The sequence below is a fragment of the Heteronotia binoei genome, chromosome 3, assembly GCF_032191835.1.
Source record: "Heteronotia binoei isolate CCM8104 ecotype False Entrance Well chromosome 3, APGP_CSIRO_Hbin_v1, whole genome shotgun sequence".
In the NCBI taxonomy this organism is placed as follows: domain Eukaryota; kingdom Metazoa; phylum Chordata; class Lepidosauria; order Squamata; family Gekkonidae; genus Heteronotia; species Heteronotia binoei.
This window is the reverse complement of record NC_083225.1, coordinates 44,471,804-44,493,267: the sequence shown is the minus strand read 5'-3', so window position 1 is coordinate 44,493,267 and position 21,464 is coordinate 44,471,804.

The window sequence follows — 21,464 nt, the reverse complement described above, 5'->3', positions numbered from 1 at the left end:
TTTCAGTCTGGTAAATCATTCTTTTGGGCCCTTTGATTTCTTTTTTCTTCTTCTCTCAAGTTGATCCTACTTAGAACTGGTTGAACTCTTCCCTTGATTTATGAAACTTTATGGCTGGTGCATGGCAGCTCTTCTTCACTTTGTGCAAACTCCTCTCCTCCCCAAATGGAGTGTTTGCAAAAACCTTTTTGTGACAAAATCAGTTATGGTAAACATCACGATCTGACAGAGCTGGCCTACAAATAAGATAAGAAGCAGACACATGTTAAATCATCCAACAGTAAAGGGGATACTTTATGGAAATGAACTCACAAGATAATAATTTGAATTTGACAAGGTGATAATTAAAGTCCCTAGATAGACTCCTTCCACATCTGTATGCCTTTCAGTAAAGTTGGTTAGCATATTAACTACTGCTGGGGAATGCTAAAATATATTCATGGGATGTTAAGCTGCATATTATTATGCATTTCAATTTGTATAATAAATGTAACAAAATGCAGTGCATACAATATTACAGAAGAGGCACTAATCTCTATTATAGACATATTTTAAAAGTGCATTGATACCATACCAAGCCCTTAGGTGTCAGTTTTATCCAGAGAACTTCAGGAGATTTAAGTCATAATTGATCGTACTGGCAGGAGGAAAGGGAAGATAAATTTCTAGTGTATGCAAATATTCAAGCTGAGGTATTTTGAGAGCAGTAGCTGGAACTGTTGTGTGCTGCAGTTAATGAATAATAACCATTGATACATTTTATTGCCAGTACTTTGTAATTAATAACAACTGTGAAAAACTACCACTGCTTGAGTTATTTAATGTAGCATTTGTGGTTCATTAAGCAAAAGACATTTCAATGAGCATGAGTCCAGACTAGGATTCAGCCGAATATTCTTTAATTTCAATATTTGTTTTGAGGGTCACATATTAGATAAAGTCAAACACATTACAGATAAAGTGGTTGCCAGTAATACCTCCAATTGTTTTGTTGCTACTCAGGAGCATTTTTTTTTGTTCTTCTAACTCAGAGGTCCACAACTTTATTCAGCCTATGGACATTTTAAGAATTTTGAGAACAGATACTGGGTGCCAGGTGTCAAAACCTAGATAGGCCAGGCTAGGGGGATCTTGTCAGATCTCAGAAGCTGAGCAAGGTCAGCCCTGATTAGTGTTTGGATGGGAGAACACCAAGGAATACCAGGTTTGTGACATGGAGGTAGGCAATAGCAAACCACCTCTAAATGTCTCTTGCCTTGAAAACCCTACAGGGTTGACACAAGTAAGCTGTGACTTGATGGCACTTTCCACCACCACTGTTGGGTGCCACAACAAAATGACTGTCATGGGAGCTTGGTTCAATGAAAAAAATGCTGGAAGTTCCACAAAATGTTAGGAGATTCCAAACCAAGTATGCTATTATGGAGGCAGGTGTTTCCAAATGAGTTTTCCTTGAAGACACAAAGGCTCTTCCAAAACAGCTCCTACTCCAATGAAGTAGAGAAAGTAAAGGATTTTGGGGAGGGACCGTGGCTCAGTGGTAGAGCATCTGCTTGGGAAGCAGAAGGTCCCAGGTTCAATCCCTGGCATCTCCAAAAAAGGGTCCAGGCAAATAGGTGTGAAAAACCTCAGTTTGAGACCCTGGAGAGCCGCTGCCAGTCTGAGAAGACAATACTGACTTTGATGGACCAAAGGTCTGATTCAGTATAAGGCAGCTTCATATGTTCAAGGATTGATTCTTTGATTTTGGGAAGAGATGTTTTGGGGAAGAAGCAAGTGGGCACCATAGTGACAATGGGCACAGTGATGGGGATTACTGTTCTAACTTTTGCTTCTCTCAACTCTGCCATCTTTCTTTTTTCTCTCTCGCTCACCTTAGCCTTGTTGGCTCACATCTGAGCAGTTTGATTCTTGTGGGTTGCCATTTAGTTTTCATGTGTCCCTGATTTTGTCATATGGCATGAAGTGTCATCATTTCATCGGCACATGTAGCTCATCTTGGTCAAGATGATTAAACAACAGTGTGATGATTCAGGCTGTGAGGTCAAAGAAGAATAAGAGTGGTACAAAGAAGTATTGCATTGAGAAGGATCTTTCTGATGCTTATTGAAAAGAACATGAAACAATGAAAGCAGTTTTTACTCAAAATTATTCCAATACTATAGTCACAGTCCTGAAGATTTTCTTTATGGCAGTTTTCTAAATAGTAAAGTAGGAAGTGAAAGGAAACATCAATCAGTAGATGGTAGCTATCTTGAACCTTTATATTGGCTCATGGTTACTGTAAAACAAGACAGCTGGAAAGAACCATTATCTGTCTGCTCCCCTCTGCAAAAACACTTTCAAAGTTCCATCAGTGTATGAGAAATGCTGCCTTTACTCACTTGGAACAATAATTTCCATATATTACAGTTTTCTCCTTATCACTTACACATATATATGTTTATAAAACGGGTATATATATATTTAATATGTTGAATAAGTTAGACCTTTCTGCTCATTAATCTTTTTTATTGCTTTTCTCTGAATGTCTTCTCTCTTCCATCATGCTCACTTCTAGCAGCTACCTCAATGTATCTTCTTGTAACTTTGGCACAAGTTTATTGGATAATGGTACATATTTTCTCATAAAACAGGGCTAGGCACTCAGAATGTGATTTTAAATGTACTTGGGAGGAATCAGGTTTAAGAGACCAAGTATGATTTGGGATGCTTCAGACATTTGTAACTCCATGTATGTGGAAAGTCTATCAGTATAGCTATTGGAAAATATCATGAGAGTAACACATGAATGTAGGAGTTATATCTGCAAAACATTGGGTTTGTTGTTTCTTTTGCATCAACCTGTGGCCTTTTCTGCATACACACTTTACCTCCATTTTTTTTTCTTTTCTCTTTTCAAAAGTTTACCTCCAATTTTCACTGAAGTCGAATTGGTTGAGGTTGACTTTGAATGCTGTGCCTGCACTCTGCATCTTTTTATCTCTCTCCAATTTCTATTGAGAATTGCAGGGTATATATTCTGCATACCAATGAGAAAACTTGGGTAGTGTTGTGGCGTTGGTCTCTCTTGACTGGTTAGTTTTGCACTGGGTGTGTCTTTTGAAATAGGAGATTCTTCCAGCTGAATTTACTGTGGGGTCACCATTAGTGTCTCCCCCCACCCCCCGTCTTTATCAGTAGTGAAGGAGTTTAACACTAATTCGGGGTGGCTGGAGGGGAAAAAAACACTGTGGCAGGCATTGATTTAAAAGTTTAGTGAGAGGAGAGGAGATGCTGACCACTTGGCCAGAGAGGCAGCAGGGAAGCTGCTATGCAGCTGCTTGGAGGAAGAGGTTCATGGGGGAGGAAAGGGAAATCTCATTGCTTTACAGCCTGAGTCCCCGCCCCCCATTGTTACTTGAAAATAAGATGACAAAAGGGGAAGACCAGATGTTGAGATGAAACAGACTTTAAAAAAAAATAGGCTGCTGCTGCCCCAGAGCAGGTTCCACAGCCTTATCCTCATGTTTGAAATGTTTGTGGTCAGAGTCAATTTAAAAGGAAACCTTTTTCCCCACAGAAAAACAAAATTGCCCCAAAGGGGAATTAAACCAACAACCTTGCTGTTAGTAGCACTGTATCTTAACCAATCAAGCTATTCTTGCAAACAAGTCAGACAAAGGCAATTACTTTCTTAATCTCCTATTTCAAAAGACATGCCTAGTATAATAGATGGACCTTTCATCTGAACCACCCCAGGGATCTTTGTACATTGTTATAGATAAATTATATTATTTTTTAAAAAACCAAACTTGTATCCTGCTTTTTCCAAAACTCAAGGTAGCTCTCTCTCACACACCCACACACCAGAATAATGATAATTGCATTCTAAAAATAAAAATAAAAACGCATACAAACTGTTAGCATGTCCAGCAAGCCAGGGCAAGTACAATTCAACAAATGATCCCATCAACCTGGAAAAGCTAAGCAAAAAATCATGTCTTTATCTGATACCTGAATGCCATCAGCAAAAATGCCAGGTCAGTCTTAATGGGAATAGGCTCCCTTATCTTTGATGCCTATTGTCTCCTCTCTTGCTTGAGATGGTGGGATACTCGGAGAAGGGCCTTTGGGAAAGATGTGCACATATGGGCAGGTTTGCATGGGAGAGGATGGTCCTTCAGTTACCCTGGATCCAGAACATGAAGGACTTTAACTACACCTAGAAACATACTTGTAATTAATTATTTTCAAATATGAGTGATGGAATCACTATGGCATACTCCAGTTGATGCCCATGCCACCATGTCTTAAAACAAGTTAACTTTTGAGTTGATTATGTTTGAGTAGCAGATTTGAATGTGAAGTCAACTGCATGAAAAGCTACTTAGGTAAGCAAGTTTATTCCTCCAGGCTTATGCTTAAATCAGGTGTTGCCCAGCCAATTACCATTTTGCTAGATGTATAATGAAACCAGCAATGATAAATAAGTGAAAACCCCACAAGTGTAATAAGTGCTGAAAGTAATTCTGAACTAAAGATCTTTCTACAGCCTCTAAACAGATGGTCAGTATTGTCAATGTAGATCACCTATTTAAGGAAGAGGAGGCAGAGACTGGTGCCACAGGTTGTATGCACAGTTGTAATCCAGCTGTGGGAACTTGTTGGAAGGACCACACAATGGAAACGTGCATACATCCTATGTGATTCCTGATCCAGAAAGGATCTACAGGCAGAAATCTATTCTTCAGCTCATAGCATCCTTTCTGCACTGGGAAGTGTATACATCCACTGACAGTTTTATAATGCTAGCTAAGCTTACTGTTTGTTGTTTGCTCATATTTTTGTTCATTTTTTTTAAAAAAGGTGCCAGAGTCTTTATTCATTTGAAGCTCAGCTGGAAATATTTGCAATGCGGTGTGTCTGACACATATAAATTAATGGGATCATTTGAAAGGTCAAAAACCAAGGCCTCAGAGCCCACTGAGAAGAACCTGACAATAACAATTGCCAGGTGTTCTTTTTGAAAATTGCCTGCCATCCCTTACTGGGCAGCAGCCTGCAGATAGCAGCACCGGCAAGCCTTTCAGCACAGTAAACAGCTTGGATGACAAAGCAGGGACATTCTACTATGTTGGATCGCTGCGATCGTCTCCACTGCCAAAGAGCTTGAAAACAGCATTCTCAACGCAATTACAAAGGTTGCTGTTCTGTACAGAAGTAATGTGTATTTTATCGTCGTGTAACCATATTTTACAGGAGAGGCAAGAGGAGTGAACTGTGTACCCATGGTGCTGGAGAAAATAGTCATCGTTTAGCTCTTGTATTGAAATGTGTCACTCTTTTTATAGCTTTTTGGAAATCTTGGAGGCTGCTTTCATGTGGTTTCAAGCAGGTCTCGATCACAGTCGTAATTTTCTAATGGCAGCCATAAGTGTAGCCCGTTCTAGCTCAGTCTTCAGGTTTTGGAAGCTAAGCAGGATCAGCCCTGATTAGTACTCTGATGGGAGACCTCCAAGGAAGTTCAAGCTTACTAAGCAGAGGTGGGCAATGGTGAATCTCTCTCCCCTTGAAAACCGTATGGGGATCTGCATAAGTCAGCTGAAACTTAATGGCACTTTCCACAACCAATTATAAGCCATCAGTTCAACTGGAAGCACAAATCTAGTACTTTTCATTCCATTTTTATCCCACCTTGTCTCCAAAGAGGACATCTACTCTTTTTTCTTTGCAACAACCCCTGTGACTGAATTTAGGTGTGACGTGTCAAATCTTTGCAATGAGATACAAGGAAGATAGGATGCAGCTGGTAAGCCTCCCTTTCCCTTTCTATATCAACTTTTTAATTGTATATATGTATATGAAGCTGCCCTATGGCTCAGAGTGGTAAGCTGCAGTCCAAGCTCTGCTCACAACCTGAGTTCAGTCTCAATGGAAACTGGGTTCAGGTAGCTGGCTCAAGGTAGACTCAGCCTTCCATCTTTCTGAGGTCAGTAAAATGAGTTCCCAGCTTGCTGGTGGTAATATGTAGATGACTGGGGAAGGCAATGGCAAACCACCCCATAAAAAGTCTGTCAAGAAAAAGTTGTGAGGTGACATCACCCTGTGGTTCAGTAATGACTTGGTGCTTGCACATGATGCTATCGTTACCTTTACCTTTATATGTATATGGCTGGTCTAGTGACTGTAATAGTATTTATTGGGGAGGGACGGTGGCTCAGTGGTAGAGCATCTGCTTGGGAAGCAGAAGGTCCCAGGTTCAATCCCTGGTATCTCCAAAAAAGGGTCCAGGCAAATAGGTGTGAAAAATCTCAGCTTGAGAACCTGGAGAGCCGCTGCCAGTCTGAGAAGACAATACTGACTTTGATGGACCAAGGGTCTGATTCAGTATAAGGCAGCTTCATATGTTCATATCATCTCTCTCTCTCTTAAGAGCCCCGAGGCGCTGAGTGTTAAAGCTGCAGTACTGCAGTCCTAAGCTCTGCTCACAACCTGAGTTCGATCCCCAGTGGAAGCTGGGTTTTCAGATAGCCGGCTCGAGGTTGACTCAGTCTTCTATCCTTCCGAGGTCGGTAAAATGAGTACCCAGCTTACTGGGGGAAAGTGTAGATGACTGGGGAAGGCAATGGCAAACCACCACTTAAAAAGTCTGCCATGAAAACATTGTGAAAGTAATGTCACCCTAGAGTCGGAAATGACTGGTGCTTGCACAGGGGACCTTTCCTTTCCTTTCCTCTCTCTCTCTCTGTCATCCTTCAGCCATCCTTTTCCCCCAGGCTATAAGAGGATACTTAGTGATATGTTCACCACAGCGTGTAGGGAGGATGGTGGATATGGAGGCTGGTGGGAAACTGAATGAGAGGTCTATTAAAAAGACAGCTTCCTTAGATTGTTTGCCTGAGCAGTAACCTGAAAATTTCACTCTATGTAGAATCCACTAGCAGTCTAAGGATTTGCAGAACCTCTTTGAGAAATCACTTCTCATCACAATTTAAGCTTATCTTCAAAATTCCTGTTGTCTGAGCAGGAACTGCAAATTTGCTTGGGTTTCACCTCAGGAATAAATGTGTTGCCCTCCATGCCCCTTCTGTCTCTCTATTGATAGAAAGAATATGTTAAGTGCTGCCAAGTCACTTCTGACTTAAGGCCACCCTATGAATTAATGGCCCTCCAAAAGCCCTGTTATTAACACCCTTGATCAATTCTTAAGGACTGAAGGCTGTGGCTTCTTTTATTGAGTCAACTCATCTCATGTTGGGTCTTCCTCTTTTCCTGCTGTCTTCATCCTTTCCTACGGCCTTTTCCAGTGAGTCTTGCCTTCTCAAGATAAAGGCCAATAGTCTCAGTTTAGTCATCTTAGCATCTATAGAGAGTTCAGGCCTGATATGATTTAGAGCCCTCTTGTTTGTCTTTTTGGGTGCCCAACATGTCTGTAAAACTCTCCTCCAACACCATATTCCAAATGATAGAAAGACAATGATACAACAAATGCATGACCTGTAGGTCTATCAGTGGTTTAGCCATGAAAGGCATGAGTCTTCAGGTCTAAAGGTTGTTTACATTGGATTCTGGGGACAAATAGGAAGGCTGTGGCTTATAAAGCTTCCAAGAAGGTACTGTGAAGAAAACAAAAACCTGCTGGCCTATTTATTCCTTGGTGTGATTGCACAGAGTTTCTTGTACAGCCAACTGATGGTGTAATTTTTTTAAAGTCACAAGATATGCAGTGGTAGGATTTAAACCAAGTCCTACTTTCGTAATGATTTCTGGCCTATCCTTTCCTTTCTAGTGGTACACTGTGCTTACCTTAGAAGATTGATACATGACACTTTAATTAATTTAATTATATCTGGCATTTTGCCCTTAATTGCCATTGCTTGGCCTATCCAAGAATTCTTGCTATTCTTCATGACAAAGAATCATTTCCTCTAATAACAGGTATACAGAAATATTAAAAATGGATTCACTTGATTATAATTTTTTTCTGTCACTCTCTAGAAAGCAGTTGGTGGCAAAGGGAAAGCTGTATAGTTGCTTTTCAGCAGGAGACAAAAGAATCAGGAAGCCACAGAAATATATATAAAAACTGTATTTATACATTTGAGGGAGAGGAGGGAAACTTCAATAAGTAAGATTAAATAATTGCACTTGATGTCCTTTGTGGGAAGGAGCTTATGAGCCAATGATTCAAGCGGGTTATTATTAATTTTGTTTTAATATCAGGCCTGTTGGCAGAGCGAGAATCTTTCACAGCTGTGTACAGAAAGCTTAATATAATGAGAATTGATGTCAAGCGTACTGTTTCATGATTTCCCATTTCCCCAAGTGGGAACATACCAAAGTAGTTTCAAGGATTGGGTCAGGGTATTTGGTCACTCCATGCGAGGCATAGCCATTGCATCCTTCTGCAATCTAATGGCTTAGAGGGAGCTAAAACCCTGCATTGTATTGGTGCCCTCCTCCTCATGTCATCCCAACCAGCTGCTTGGCTGTCTTGGCTGGAGAATTGGTCCTGAGCTGTGATCACACATACTAAATAATGCACTTTCAATCCATTTTCATTTCACTTTCCAACTGTATTTTGCCAGTTCGCAGAGTAAAATCCAGTTAGAAAGTGCACTGAAAGTGAATTGAAGATGCATTATTTAGTGTATGTGATCACAGACCTGGACAGTCTTTGGTTGAAACAATTTCTTTGATGGGGTGCCTTCTGGTATCACTGGAGCTATTTTTGAGCAGGAATGCATAGGAATGCAGTTCCCGCGGGCTTGGCATCAGGGGGTCTGGCCTAATATGCAAATGAGTTCCTGCTGGGCTTTTTCTTTGAAAAAAACAAAAGCCCTGGGTATCACAACAGCAAGCCACAATATGTTTCAACCAGAGTTTGATCACCACAACCTCTTATAGCGTCCCAGACAAACTTCAACATGAGGTTTGAAAATCCTATTTTGTCAGCCACTTTGTCTCCTAACTCCTCAGATGTTACCTCAAATGCTCTTTCATTGCCCTTATGCATGCAAAACATCCCTATGCCAGCAGTCTGCTTACTGATGGTCAGTTGCAATTATTAGAGAGAAGGGATGGTGGCTCAGTGGTAGAGCATCTGCCTGGTAAGCAAAAGGTCCCAGGTTCAATCCCCGGCATCTCCAACTAAAAAAGGGCCCAGGCAAATAGGTGTGAAAAACCTCAGCTTGACACCCTCGAGAGCCGCTGCCAGTCTGAGTTGACGATACTGACTTTGATGGACCTAGGGTCTGATTCAGTATAAGGCAGCTTCATATGTTCATATTAGACATGGAAGGGGTAGGAAAGCTGCAGTGAAGAAAAGATAAGACCAGTCCTCCTGAGGAATCTTGGGAAGCTCTCAACACTAATCTATGGTAGTCTTCCTCCTCCCACGTGCCACCTAGGCAGTTTTCAAATGAAACATCTCACAGAAACAAAAAAGTACTTCATGTAAAGGTTTACCATGACTGCAGAACTATCCTTCTACTCTGAGGAAAGTTTAGATCAATTGACAAAGGAGATCTTCTTTGTACTATGTCCCCCTCTGTGGAAAGGAGGACTCCTTTCCAAACCACCCACTCCCAAATTGATCTTCTTGTAATATTTGTGTGTTTACAGCTGCACATATTGAGATGTAAACACTCTTATAAGCAGTGGTAGTCCTCTAAACAGCATCAGTGCCCCTCAAAGCAAAGAGTATTCCTTTGGACATCCTCCCTGCTCCCATACCTTCAAGCCCAGCACTTAGGATTGCCAAGTCCTCACACCATAGTTTTCCCTCCCAAATGGCTAGAGTGTCTAGGAAAACCATAGAGTTTTCCTCCCAGGCAGAGAACCCCCGCCCAGACTGGGGGATTAGCAGCCCTACCATCACTCCTCCTTAGCAGACATATGGGAAGTTAGACTCCTTCATATGAAGTAGCCAAATCACTCACTCACAACTTTAATGCCAGTAACTCATGAAGAAGAATTTTTGCTCACAAGACTCCACAGCTTAGAAGGAGCACTGCTCCCAACATTTTTTTAAAAAAAATATTGTAATTAAGGTGAATTTTGGGTAAATGCTGTATGGGGGACTTATTTTCATGACAGAAATGCTGTCCCTGAGGTTACCCACCGGAGAAAACAGAAATCTTTTGAGGCTATTAGCAGCACTGGGAAAAGGGATATTTACTGGGAAAACAGTACAGGGTGAAATAATTCTTGGCATAGACCTGGTATAAATCCCACCATGGCTGCCATTTAACATTAATGTATAGGCTCAGACCCATTCAGTAGGTTTTCACCTGCCCTCAGTCAAGTAGATGCAGTGTGTTCTATAGCTGTAGCTTCTAGTCATCAATAGCCATCAATGCTCATTTAAGCAAGCACATTCTAGCAATCAGTTCCCATTAACAAAACAGCTTTAGCAATTCAGTATACAAAAGCCTAAAAGAACAACCATCTCAGTTTGCTTATTTATAACAGCATTATGATGCAAACAGCACAAAAGAATTTTGGTCATAGTTTGAAATTTCTAGAACAGCATCAATTGCCTTGTTTCCAATTTGTAAAAGCACCTTTTGCTCCCTAAAGTACCAATGCTTTGGGTGATTGATAAGTTCACTGGCTTCTAAGCTCCTACACATCCATTAGTTCTGCTTTTTTCTTTCCCCTGGTAAAAATCAGGAGCTGTCAGACTGAAATAGCAAGATCAGCCAATGCTCTTGCCAGACACAAATAGTGGCCCCCAAAGGGAGCATAGTGCTTTTTTTATCGGAAGGAAATGGCTTCTAAAATGTTGCCTATTGACATTGGTCACGACTGTTCCAGTTGCATGATAGGAAATCTCAAAATAGTTAACCTATGGATGAATCATTTATACAAACATGGGTTCTCTGAGAAGCATACGGTAATTTCCATGAAGAGTTCATTTGTTCAGGCACAAAAGCAGCACTCATTCAATAGATCAACCTCTGAAATTCGTTTTTTATTATGTATTGATCACACATTTCTTGCTTTTCTCCCCAGAAGCATGGGTCCAATGAACACAGAAGAAGGCTATTTGATCCTCATCAGATTCTAGAAAGTAAATTCAGCAGCTGAAGGTATTGAGGTTCAGCCAGTCAGTCTGGAGGCCAAGTGGTGTTGAACAAGGAAAGGGGTATACAAACAAATAACAAGAAGGTTGGGATAGTCTTTAGAGCCACTTGTCCTTTACCCAGGCAACAAAATATTCTCTTTGAAAACCTCAGCTGGAATCTGAGCAACATATGGAATTCTGTTGCCCTCTTTCTGTCACCTGACAACTTCTGAGTTAGTAGCTTCAGAACAGCTTCCGCACAAGGGCTCTCTATTTTGTTCCTTTTTATATACTTCTTTTTGCAGATCGTTTCATTTCTCATATTTTTGCCGTTGGTTTTGAAGATTTGTCTGAATTGTGTACACAGGCTATATGGCTTTTATTGACACTTCAAATGCAATTTTGTGTGCACTTAGATATATAGATCCTATGTTATTATTCCCTATGTGCTTTTCTCTGGCTGCTGTGGAAACTTTACTTTACTGTAGTGCTTGCTTCCTCTGTTGCCAGAACTTCTGCCTGTACAAGGACTCCATGATCATGTACAAGAGGAGGTCCTAGTGGCAGAAAAAAATGAGGAAAGCTGTAAATAGAATGATATGATAGGATCCAAGTCATAATGTATAGTGCAGATTTACAAATAGCATTGAAAAAAATCATATATTTGTACAGATTTTCTTTTTTAACATTTTATGGGTGCGAGAAACAAGAAAAGGATGCAGTAATAACATCATACAGTTGGAGTGGTCCCTTAAAGGTTAACTAGTCCAAGTCCCTTAAAGTTCAGCTTGTCCCACTCTCTGCTAAATGCTGGCAACCCAAAGATGACCTAAAGTGATAGAGAGACCTCCATTGGCTATTGCTTTCATTATTGAACTGCTGTTTCCATTAGGAATTTTTTCCTAATATTCAAGCAAATCCCACTCTTCTATAACATGAGCTATTAAGACCTTCTTTTGCTTCTAAAGCAGCAAAAGCAAGTCTTCCCTCTTCCACAGGACAATTCAGGTATTGGAAGAGTGCATTAATCGGAAGAGTGCATTAATGGTACAAGTGTTTCTTATTTTACGGATCCACAACCACCATCATTGCCCTCCTTTGAACCCATTCCAATTTGTCTTTATTTTTTGTGAATATCAGATCATGGGTTTGAATTGAACAAGGGAGGAGCAAAATGTAGTTTTCCTATGGAGAATTCCATAGGAAAACTGCAGGAATTGATTTTCCTCTTACAACAACCCTATAAGATAGCTAAGGCAGGGAGGGATACTCAGGGAGCTTCCATGGCATATTAGGGATTCAAACCTGGGATTCCCAGATTCTAGTCTGACAATCTAAGAAGAAGAAGATATTGGATTTGTATCCTGCCCTCCACTCCGAAGAGTCTCAAAGCAGCTCACAATCTCCTTTACCTTCCTCTTCCACAACAGACACCCTGTGAGGTGGGTGGGGCTGAGAGGGCTCTCACAGCAGCTGCCCTTTCAAGGACAACCTCTGCTAGAGCTATGGCTGACCCAAGGCCATGCCAGCAGGTGCAAGTGGAGGAGTGGGGAATCAAACCCGGTTCTCCCAGATAAGATTCTTCACACTTAACCACTACACCAAACTGGCTCACCAATCTAAGCAATGTACTTTGATGGCTCTCATTTTTGAGAGTTTAAAAAGCATTCCTGCTTAACGCATTAGAGTGTGGTCCAATAAAATAAAATGTTAATCACCAGAAAGCTATGATAAGGATTGTGAAGAGCAGGGAAGAGGCAAACAGCACCCCCCCCCCCCACACACACACACATTGGGCACCATTAACTTATTCTTGTCACATATAGCATGTAGTTTGGTCCTAAGGTTCTAGTGCCTTACAGAGGGATAGTGGGTTTAGCTAGGCCACCACAGACTTTAGTGTCTGAGTTTTGAATCCATAGATCTGCTGTTTCACTGAAGAAATATTGGCACAATATCATTTATGAAGCAAAATCAGAAATTGCTTTCCCATCTGTGAAGATTACTTAAAATATCTGTTGAAGTGTGACCTAGCATCACTGAAATAAGATGTCATTGTGAATCTAATGATTGTATTACTTGATTACCTAACAAATAGTCATTTGAAGGGCCTGGGCCATATATATATATATTTGAGCCTCCGGGAGCCCGCCGCAACGCGGTGTGGAGAAAGGGGGAATTTTGCCCCCCCCAGAGGGAGAGCGGACGCTTCAGCACGCTTTGAGCGCGTCCTGGGGGGGCGGGGGCTTCAACATTAGTATTGAAGCCCTGTCTGTTGCCGAGGCAGTCCTCTCGGCGTCTTTGGAAGGGTTGGGAGCGTGTTTTGCATGCTCCTAGTGCCTGAGGGCTTTGTCAGTCGGGAGGCTTGTGGATCGTTGCGTGGATCGTCTGGGAAGAGTGGAGCGCATCGCAGGAGCATTATTTTTAAAAGTTTGGAGGTGAAGGGGTTGCTGTGGGCCCTTAGGAATTGGTTTCCTTTGGGCATTTTGCCTGGATTCCTTTGTGCATTTTGATTCTGTGAGCTTCCCTTGAGCGTTGCTGGATCCAGTGGGTTACAGGGTGCTCTGGGGGCAGCGCTGTATATATATATAAACAAAACAAAAAAAACGAGTTCATATTGAGTGCCCTGTATACTGTTTGGGGATTAGGTGGGCATTTGTCCAAGTCTGCGGTGAACGGCAGGGCGGTGCGGCCGTTTTGAGAGGCGGCCATTTGGCAAAAGTTCAGGGGTGCTTGTACTTATATTTCTCCCTGGGGCTTGGCGGCCATTTTAGCATTGCTTCTTCTCCCCTATACCTTGTCTTGGGGCGGCCATTTTTTGAGGTGCTGTACTTCTCCCTGGTGTTTGGTGGCTATTTTGGCCTGCTTCTTCTTCCCCATACCTTGTGTTTAGGGCGGCCATTTTTGAGGTGCTGTACTTCTCCCTGGTGCTTGGCAGCCATTTTGGCATTGCTCCTTCTTCCCCATACGTTGCTCTTGGGGTGGCCATTTTAAGAGGTGTTGAGGCGGCGGCCATTTTAGAGTTCACTGGGGTGGTGGCCATTTGGAAGGCTAGTTTTGCCCCCTTTATTTCCTTGTTTGCCTTTGGCTTGGTTAATCTAATTAAAGAAATTTTGCTTTGTGCTATGCTTTTTAGCAAGCATGTTGGGTCGCAAAGGCAGTGGAAAGTCAAAAGGGAAACAGCCTGCCCCTAGGGCTCCTAAGCCTCCATCTAAGCCCCCGCCGCCCCCCTCGCCTTCTGACGATGAAGGGGACGATGAAGTTAATGCAGCCATTTTCCAGCGGCTGCGAGCTCTTGAGCAGGCATCGGGGTTTCCACCTTCTCAGTTGCCTAAGAAGGGGCGGCTTTCTAAGCATGCTTTACAGGCAGATATATTGACCCGCCTATCTCTTTTGGAGGGCAGATCTGCTGTGGTTGCTGCTGGAGGAGCTGTGGGGCCTGCTGGTTCTGATGTTGGAGCGGGCACGTCGTCCAGTGCGGGCGGTACAGGATCAGCATTGGTGCCTGCTTTACATTCTGGTAAGTCGGGGGACGGCTCTTTGCCTCATACTGGGCTGGTGTGGCCTTGGGGGGCTTGGGGGTCTGCTGGTTCTAGTGGGGCGGGTGCTCCATTAGTTGGTGCAGGGGCTCCTTCAAATTTAGGCTTAGAGCAGCAGAGCAACTGGATGTGGCCACAGGGTCATTTGGGTCCGTTTGGTAATTGGCCCGGGGTGGGGCGGCAGGGGTCAGCAGCGACTTGGCCTGGAGGTTGTGGTTTCCCATCTCCTTACGGGGCAGTCCCCTTTAGCGCTATGCCTTTTGGGGAAGTGGCTTTACCATTGGGAGATCACCTGCTGCCTGCCACGAGGGAAAAAATATTAAAAGGGGAATACGTGGACATATTCTCCCTTTTATTTAGGGAATTGGAGAAGAAGGACAAGGAGGAGCTGGACGAAAAAGAAAAGGAGAAGCTGAGGAAGAGGAAGGTTGATTGGACCTGGGCCAATTGGCTTCTGGGCCTTTTCATATATGCGGGAGTGATAGCGCTTGCGCAGCCCTGGCGGGCTGCTGCGTTGATTCAATATATGGACATCATATACAAGGGGTATACGATGTTCAGCGGCCCGGCCTGGAGCCAATACGATCAGGAGTTCAGGATGAGGGCCGCTTTGTACCCTTCACTCCCTTGGGATCGGATTCACCAGCAGTTGTGGCTGCAAGTGATGTCACCTGCTCGGCCCAATTTGGGGGACCGATCCGACAGTGGTCACCTTGTATTCAAGGATTCCTCTTCTCCTTCCAGTGCTTCAGTATCCTCTCACAGTGCTGCGGGGCAGGCGGTTCAGCCTCGCTTGCTCTGCTGGGAGTTTGGGGCCCAGGGGGTGTGCAGTCGTAAAGCTTGCCAATTCAAGCACGAATGCCCCCTGTGCGCCGGCCCACACTCTTTCAACAACTGCCTGAGAGTTCGGCTGCACAAGGGTCAGAAAGGATCGGGGGGGGGGGCTTCTCAATCTGGAGAAAGGCCTCAGCCCGATGAAGGTGGGTCCTCTTGAGGAATGGCTTCGCAGCTACCCACGTAAGGGGGACAGTTCATATTTGTTAAAAGTTTTAGTTTTAGGCAGGGGTGTTATCAGGGGGTAAGGTAGCTCTGAGTTTGCGAAGGGTTGTTGTTCTGCCATTTTGAGGGTAGCCCTCTGGCAAGACATCAATTTTGGGGTTATTTGGAGTGAGGTTTTGTATCCATTTCTTAGAATCGGCGTGGCCTCTACGGCTGCTGCCCTGGATTATCCTACTTCATCCATTCAGCCTTGACCGTTGGCGGTCTCAGGCTTACAAAGGTTCTATTCACCCTTTGCTCCGCTAGTAGTTTTTTATTATAAGAGCAGGGGGGGGGGGTAGTTAAGTTCGGATTCTATAACTTGTCTGTTTTTCCTTTAGACACTGTTGTTCCTGGCCGGAGGAGCAGAGTTCTCATCTGTGGGCACAGTCAAGCTCGGAGAACTGCTGTTGGCTCTCAGCTGGGGCTCAGCAAATATGTTACGGTTGAATGGCAGGGGCACAGGGGTCTTCAGTGGCCTGGCTTGCTCCTCCTTTTATTTCTTGGGTGTTTGGCCCCTCCTCCGCAGGTATTGATTGCTCACCTGGGAGGGAATGATCTCGGGCTGATTAAGGGCAAGGCGTTAATCTTGCAGGCCCGAGATGATTTCAGGCACATAAGGAACAGATGGCCTGGTACCATTATAGTTTGTTCGGCCATGATTCCGCACTTGGTATGGCGCAGTGCCTGGAATCCAGTTGGGTTAGAATGGGCTCGTTACAGAGTGAATGAGGAGTTTTGCAAGGTTTTGGAGGGTGGTTTGGGCCACTATTTGCCCATCCAGATATTTCTAAGGAATGTCCTGACCTCTACAGAGGGGATGGGGTACATCTCTCAGAAAAGGGTAATATGCTTTTCTTGAGGGATTTGCGGCAAGGGCTTGTGTTGGCTTCGGGCCTTTCTGTGGGTGCTAAGCCCTAAGTAGAGACTTGGCCTTAGTTGTGGCAGGTTTTACGGGGTTTATGGCACCATGCGGCCTGGGGAGGACCGGTTAGCCTCCCCCTTTTGCGGAGTTAGGGGTCTGGCAGGATCAACCCTTGGTGTGGTGCGAGGAGTGTGAATGCAGACTGTCCTGGAGACTCGATTGGATGGGTGCCTTTCGTTGAGACTCGCGTCTGGTGTTTGGGCCCTCCGGTGTGAGCCTCCCTGCTGGGCCTGCCTAACGGGAGCTGTGGCTCACAGCTCCGGCTGGGGGGCCAGGTCTCTCGCCCGCTGAAAAGTCAGGGGAGCGGTCTGAGGAGACCCCTGGCCCTGACCTGGCCGCAGTTCAGTTGCCCTTGCCGTTGGCTGTGTTATTTAATAAAGTGGCCCATAGTTTCACCAATCTAATTGTGTCTGTCTCTTTATAGCAGACAAGGAGGTACCTTGTGGAAAAGAGCAATATTTATAGCACATAGCTACTTTGGTATTTTAACAATATTTGTATAAATTAATTACTTGGTATTTTATTTTCTTGTACTATTAACTACTTTCAGTATTAATGTCACAGCTGTAGAGTGAATTTGTGTCCATCTGTAATGAAAAACCTGCCACAATCCGTTTTAGAGACATTGTAATATGTGTATCTGCTAATTGTGGTCTGAAGAATCCTCTAGAATATCTACAACTGTCCATCTGGACCAGGCAATTGTTTTTTTTAGCTATGATTTTAATCAAATACAGTTTTTCAAGTCTTGGTGTTTCCATTTTAATTAGTCATTAACTATTTTTTGCTGGCCAACACTTAACCATTTTTACCCTGTTTGAGCTAAGCTATCACTTAGGAATTGGTTGAGAAAAATACACAGCTACTCTTTAAAAAACTGGAAGAAAATGAGGAAGGGTAAATCCCCCCCCCCCATCAAATTACAAGTGAATGAGGGTAATTAGACAAATAAGATCTACATCAAGAAAGTCAAGATGGATGTCTCAAAACATGTTTCATATATCCATTGGCAGGAATCCATTATTTGGCACCAAGAAGCTTCCATCTTCCAGATCTCTGACAATACAAAATTGTGTTTGATGAACCAGTTCGCTGTGAATTAGTCAGATTCCTTCAAACCTATTCAAGATACTAGTCTTGCCAATATTTCACAGCAATAAGTTATACTTGGTTATTGCAGAAAGCTGATATTTTAAAGGACATATTGAAAACTTGCCTTGTACATTTCCTTGATTCAATTATTTATTGTATTTCTATTCCATACTTCCTCCAAAGAGCTCAGAGCGGTGTATATTTTTCTCTCCTCCTTCATTTTACCCTCTCAACAACCCTGAGAGATAGGTTAGACTGAGACTATGCACTGGCCAAAGATCAGCCAGTAAGCTTCATGGCAGCATGGGGATTTAAACCTGGGTCTTTCAGATCCTAGTCTAGATCTTTTACCTGCTTTACCATGCTGGCAAAACAGACTTGACAGGTGAGTGTTTTTGGAGGGTGAGATAAATCTGAAATGCTATGCTACCTAGAGTTGTTGGCATACAATATCAGCAAATCACAGATGATCAGGAATTATTTCTTAATGTGTGACTAGCTTACTACATCATTTCATAGTGAGCTACTGATTGCATTTTCTTTTTTCTTCCAAGTTAATAGAGAATCCACTTACTGGTTGCTATCGGCTCATTGCCTTCTCTATATCCTGTTCCAGCTGTGGTTGCCTGGGTGGAAAGGAGGTCCAGGTACCATAAGATGGTAAAGTACTGCAAAGCTCATGTATAGACCACAGTGATTGATGGACACGCTAGTGCTAAACACTTGAGCCTTTGTAATGTGTTTACCCAAGTGCATGAGATATTCTTGCTCAGCGTGAATATTTTTGCAAGGCATGTGTTATGACGAGCCCAAGTTTATAATTTGATTTCACAGTAACAGGCCCTTTGGGAGGTGAATATTTGTTCTAACTTGACTGCTCTCCCACATGAGTCTGTGTAGCTTAGGCATGCATTCAAATGCTGCCCTCCCACTGTAACAAAGTTCTCTGTTCTGATTTTTTACATGAAAGGTCAAAGCTCTGAGCCAGTACAGGTTAATCTCACTTCTGTTACAGTCTGATTTGCCAACCAAAAGATCAAGACAAAAGGAACACAAGTTGTCTTAGTCAGTTGCACAAGACAGCTTTTTTAAAAATAGTGTTGTTGTGCAGGCAAGGGGTTCAGGCTCACTGTCAATCCAATGCACTTGGGCTGCAAAGATGCTAGATGCCCATACTGCCATGGGGGATACCCAAGAAAACAGTATGGTCGTTTTCGCACTCACCTCCAGCCGGCGCGACCCCCCTCTTCACCGCGCAGGATCTGCGCGCATTTCACACTAAATGCCGCGGAGCAGCCTTTTGCGCCGGAAACTCCCGTTGCAAAAGCCTTTTGCGCCAGAAACTGCTTTTTGGAGGTTTACGTTTGAGCGGCTTTTGCGCCGGGAGTTTCCGGCGCAAAAGGCTGCTCCGGGGCATTTAGTGCGAAATCCGCGCAGATCCTGCGCGGTGAAGAGGGGAATCGCGCCGGCTGGAGGTGAGTGTGAAAACGACCTATGAGAATGTGTGTGCACAATCAGTTCTTGTTCCTGAGTTAACATAGGAATGTTGGGATAGGAATTGTTCGGAAACCAATGAACAGCTTGTGGTCCACTGTACTCAGTGGCACAGGTTCATTTCAGTATCCTAGTGAGAGCAAAACTATATACAGCTGGTTAGATTTACTAATCAAGCTGGTTTGTTCAGTACACCAATAAGTGTAAATAAGCAACAAACTGCATACAAATGCCTCATGTTCTCTCACCCACACAAATTTAGGATATCAACTGAAGCTAGAGTGTGACCAGCTGTTCCCTTCATGGATAGAGAACATGTTTGGTCTTCTCAGGGATGTATACTACCCCCAGTCATGCCTTGCTTTGCTGCTGCAGCTGGAGAGAGCAGAAACAAGCTTTGTTTCATGATACAGCATCTCTGTGGGTTTCTTCCTTTGTGGGTTTAATGAAAAATGTTTCTGTTGCTTTTAGAGAGCATGTCAAATTGTCAGTTATTGTAGGTCTTTGTTGTGTTTGTCTTCAAGGAGGAAAAAACCAGTGTGATAGGGTTTATGTCAGTTACTCCAAGAAGGCTCTTTCAAGAGGTCAAATGGTGTGTTACAGATGGTTTAACTATTTTCAGGTTGCATCTGTCCTGCATGCAAAATAGTAGCGGAAAGTGCCAACCAGTTTAGTGTAGTGGTCTGAGAGTTTGATGTCGTGGACTCTAATCTGGAGAACTGGGTTTGATTCTCTGCTCCTCCACATGCAGCCGACTGGGTGACCTTGGGTCAGTCACAATTCTTTCAAAGCTATTCTCTCAAGAGTAGTTCTCTCAAAGCTCTCAGCCCCACCTATCTCACAGGGTGTCCATTGTGGGGAGAGAAAGTGAAGGAGATTGTAAGCCATTCCGATATGCCAAGTACCATGAAGGGTGGGATATAAATCCAACTCTTCTCAACCAATCTTTGGTGACCCCATGAGTTTTTAAGATAAGAGACATTCAAAGGTGGCTTGCCATTGCCTGCTAAGCAACTCTGAACTTCCTTGGTGGCCTCCCATCCAAGTGCTAATGAAAACCAACCCTGCTTAGCTTCCAATATCTAACAACATGGGACTATCCTTCTATGATGCAATAAAATTTTGAGTCTTTAAGACACTGCACATCTGTTTTGAATAAACATATTAATTCAACTATTCTGCTGATGTCATGGGAGCCTTTGGTCTCAACAGTGCTACTCATATTTAGTGGGTAGGATTTAGGCCCCATTCCACATAAACTACTACAATACAATCCACTTTTATAAGAAAAACCTTCATGTTACCACAATATATTTGTGAATATCAAAAACATTTGGTCAGGGCCTGTTTCATAAGCCTGTCCTTATCAGGCTGGGAGGAAAGCTACTGAAGAAGTCATAAAATATCTCTAAAGGTAACATAGGTTGCCTGTGGTTAAGAAGCTGCTGGCAAGGCACAAGCCTGAAGGACTATTGGAGAACATTCTTTACTGTTTATTGAGCTTTTTACTTGCTAAGGATGAGTATCTATGACATGGTCTGTAACCTGTCAAACATCAGCCAAATGCGGTTCAGCACAGAATGACTGAGGCATGCCTGGAATCTACCTTACTATTGATTTGGCACTGAGCCAAACCAATTCTTTTTACCTAGGCTTTAAATTAGGGGTTTAAATCTTTTTTATGTTTTCCGATAGTGTATTTTATTTAATTATTTATTATATTCCATTTATAAGCCAACCTTCCCTGCAAGCAGGGCTCAAGGCAGCTGACAACATGATAAAATGCAATATATTAAGTCAGGGCGCTTTTTTTGTAGCAGGAACTCCTTTGCATATTAGGCCACACACCCCTGATGTAACCAATCCTCCAAGAGCTTACAGTAGGTCCTGTACTAAGAGCCCTGTAAGTTCTTGGAGGATTGGCTACATCAGGGGTATGTCGCCTAATATGCAAAGGAGTTCCTGCTACAAAAAAGCCCTGTATTTAGTTAAAAGCAAGTTAATAAAATATTCATTATAATAAAGTACAGATGGTGAGCACAATTTTTCAGTGCCTCCTGGAGGAGGCTTATGGAGACGGGAGGGTATGAGAGTGCCAGACTACTCACTGTACCTTCGCTGCTTCAACCGAATGCCTGGTGGAACATCTCTGCCTTGCATGCCCTGTGGAAAGGAAGCAAATCCCGCAGGGCATGGATGATATCCAGCAGAAAGTTCCACCAGGTAGGAGCCAAGACTGAGAAGACCCTGATCCTTGTTGAGGATAGCCAGATCTCTCCTGGGCTGGGGAGCACCAGTAAGTTCTCATTTTCAGAGCAAAGAGCTC